The sequence below is a fragment of the Pteropus medius genome, unplaced genomic scaffold, assembly GCF_902729225.1.
Source record: "Pteropus medius unplaced genomic scaffold, Ma_sr-lr_union100, whole genome shotgun sequence".
NCBI lineage: Eukaryota > Metazoa > Chordata > Mammalia > Chiroptera > Pteropodidae > Pteropus > Pteropus medius.
The window spans coordinates 25,571-29,341 of record NW_024343387.1 but is presented as its reverse complement, the minus strand read 5'-3'; the positions used below and the strand labels follow the sequence as shown (position 1 = coordinate 29,341).

The following is a 3,771-nucleotide window of genomic DNA, read 5'->3' as shown; positions in this document are numbered from 1 at the left end:
TAATCCTTCACTAAAACATCTCAAAATAGATTGCAGAACTAAATGTAAAATGCGAAACTATAAAACTCTCAGACGATAACATAGCAGAAAACCTAGACCTTTGCTATATGATGACTTTTTAGATATAGCACCAAAGGCACAATTTATGAAAGAATGGATAAACTGTACTTCATTAAAAATAAAAACTTGTGCAAAAGACACTGTTAAAGAATGAAAAGACAAGCCACAGTCAGAAAGCATCTGCAAACAAAAACAAAAACCTGGTATCTTTGTTATGTCAATGATATTTTAGATAAAACACTAAAGCCATGACCTATGGAAAAAAATAGATAAGCTGGGCTTCATTAAAATTAAAAAACTTCTGTTCTGTGGAAGGCGCTGTTGTTAAGAGAATAAAGAGACGAATCATTAAGAAAATATTCTTGAAGACACATCTGATAAAGAATAGCTATCCAAAATGTACAAAAACTTTTTATTAAAATATAGTTAACATCCAATATTAGACTCAGGTATACAACATTGTTATTCAATCTTTATATACCTAACAAAGTGATTAACATAAGACTAGTAACCCGTTGTCATCATACAAAGTCATATTATTGACTATATTCCCTCTGCTATACTTTATATCTCTGTGACTTATTTATTTTGTAACTGGAAATTTGTACTTCTTATTCTCTTTCATTTTTTTTTTGCCCTAGCACCCCTCATTTCCTCTCTGGAAATCTTTAGTTTGTTCACTATATCTATGAGTCTATTTCTGTTTTGTTTTGAATTTTTAGATTCACATATAAGTGAAATTATATATATTCTCTGTCTGAATTATCTCACTTAGCATAATACTCTCTAGGTTTATCCATGTTGTTGCAAATGGGACACTTTCATTCTTTTTATACCTGAATGATATTCAGTGGTATGTATATATCACTTTTTTATCCATTTATCTATTGATGGAAACTTAGTTTGCATATCTTGGCTACTGTAAATATATAATGCTATAATGAACATAGGAAGCATATGTATTTTTTGAATTGGTGTTTTTATTTTCTTTGGATAAATATCCAGAAGTAGAATTACTGGGTCATATGGTTCTATTTTTAATTTTTTAAAAATATTTTTATTGTCTACGGCCATGCTACCCTGAGCAAGCCCAATCTTGTCTGATCTTGGAAGCTAAGCAGGATTGGGCCTGGATAGTACCTGGATGGGAGACCACCTAGGAAGACCAGGTGCTATAGGTGTAAAAAAATTAAAAAAATAAAAGATTGTAAACTGTCAAGTTCCTTGCAACCTGTGAGGTCAACCAAGGGTTGCCTCGCCTTAAAAAAAAAATTAAAAAAATATTTTTATTAAAATATAGTTAGCAGACAATATTATATTAGTTTCAGGTATATACTGTAGTTATTCAACATTTATATACCTACAGAAGTGATCACCATGATAAGTCTGACAACCATCTGACACCATACAATGCTATTACAATATTATTGACTATATTCTCCATGCTGTATATTATGTCCCATGACTTATTTGTTTTATACCTGGAAATTTGAAGCTCTTATTCCCCTTCACATTTCCCCACCTTTAAAAAAATTTAAAATATTAAATTCAATATTCAGTATTCTTTTGTGTTAGTTTCAGGTATATAGCACAGTGGTTAGACTTCATAAAATTTCTATAATTTATGAAGTGATCCCCCTGACTCATCTAGTACCCACCTGGGACTATACAGAGTTATTGCCATATTATTGACTGTATCCCCTATCTTTTACATCTCCATGATTATTTCATAACTACCAATTTGTACGTTTTAATTTGTACATATGAATTTCATGTACCTGAATGTAAGTTTCTTCCAGATTTGCAAAGTTTTCAGGCATTCTTTCTCTAAATAAGTTTTCTGCCTCTTTCTTCCTCTCTTCTCCTTCTGGGACTCCCATGATGCAAATATTGTTTCATTCTATGTTGTCCTATTATTCACATAGGCTTTCTTTACTCTTCTGTATTATTATTTTCTTTTTTTCTCCTCTGATGGAATAATTTCAACTGACCTGTCTTAAAATTCGCATACTCCTTTTTTCTGCTTGTTTGTTATTGAATCTCTCTATTGCATTTAAAATTTTTATTCCTTGTGTTCTTCAGCTCCAGAATTTCTTTTAAAAACATATAATTTCTATTTCTCTGTTGAAACTTTCATTTTGATTATTTACCATTTTATGATTTTGTTGAGGTGTCTATCTGTGTTATCTTGTAGCTCTCTGACTTGCCTTAAAGTTATTTTGAAATATTTGGTAATTTATAGATCTCCATTTCTTTGAGACAAGTTACTAGATGTTGAGAATACAATAAGGAACAAGATAAACAACGTGTCTGCTCTAACCAAGCTTAATTCTATTATGGAAAAAAAGAAATAAGCAAATATATTTATCATGGGGTAAAAAATGCTAAGAAAAATAAACTAGGGAGAGACGAGAAATTGACAAGATGTGGCAGGTTATTTTAAGTAGAAGGAACAGGGATTATAAGCTTAGAAATTTATCAAATATCCAACCTTATTAAAAAAATTTTTTACTTTAAAATTTGAAGTCATTAAAGATTAGTTATAATTCTTGTCTTTACATCTAAAGTTTCTATTCACTTATCAATCTCTTGTATTCTGGATTTTTCTCTTACCATTCCATTGAAATAGAAGCTCCACTTGCTGGATTCAATAATGACACAACATAGCCCCTACTTTGTCTGTATTCTCTGCATCATCTGACAAAGTTCACCAGTTCTTACTTATGAACACCGCCCCTCCCCCCTTTTTAGTTTTTACAAGAGTTTATTCCAGTTTTGCTGTATCTAATTTCTTCTTGTTTCCTTCTTCCAATCAGTTCTTAAACTGAGATTTCTCAGAGTTTTGAACAGGCTCGCTTCTGTTATGACTCTACATGTACTCTCTTAAAGCCTCATAAATTTTCATCTTTGACTTCTGCCTTTACTTAGATGATTGATAAGTTTTAAGCAGATCTCTCAGGATATATTCTTCCCCTGAATACCAGTCCAAATGCCTATTAGACATCTTTACTTAAATACCCTAAAGGTATTGGTAATTCAAATGTTGAGAGTAATGTGAGAGATTCAGTGGTGGAAAAATTCTGTACCTTGACCATGGTGGTGGTTGCATGAATATAGATGAGGATAAAACTGCATAGAACTAAAAATACATATACACAAATGTAAGTATATAAACTGGTGAAATTTGAATAAGGCCTGCAGCTTGCACCAATGTCAATTTCTTGATTGCGATACTATACTTTAATTATGCAAAATGTTATCATTGGAGGAAACTAGGTGGAGGGTATGCAGGACCTCTCTATATTTCTTACAACTTTTTGTAACTCTACAATTATTTCAAAATAAAAATGGTTTAAAGAAGTCATTATTTGAGATTAGTGTATACACACATGCATTTTTTGGTCTTAATTAATTAACATATATTATAAATTTATATATGTTCATAGCAGAAAAATATTTTGATTAGGATAAATAAAATGTAGCAAATCAAAATAAATGCATTGGTGTCCACCTAGCAGCCCTTTTAACCCTTTTTGTTTGCACGACAGTGTATATCTGATCTTCCCACATTATTATGTATCATACTAATACTTAAAATGGCTGCATAAATGTATTATCACAATTTGTTTAATTAGTCCTTGTTAAATTTTTTATACTTTAAAACATTTTTACAGAAGAGGTTTAATGTCCCTAAGGAGCAGCACTCTGGGC

At 30.9% G+C, this 3,771-nt stretch overlaps 1 pseudogene; it reads left to right on the top strand.

Annotated features, from left to right (window-relative positions):
- Nucleotides 1–1,122: 1,122 nt before the first annotated feature.
- On the top strand, nt 1,123–1,241 carry LOC120606266 (uncharacterized; annotated as a pseudogene).
- Nucleotides 1,242–3,771: the final 2,530 nt, after the last annotated feature.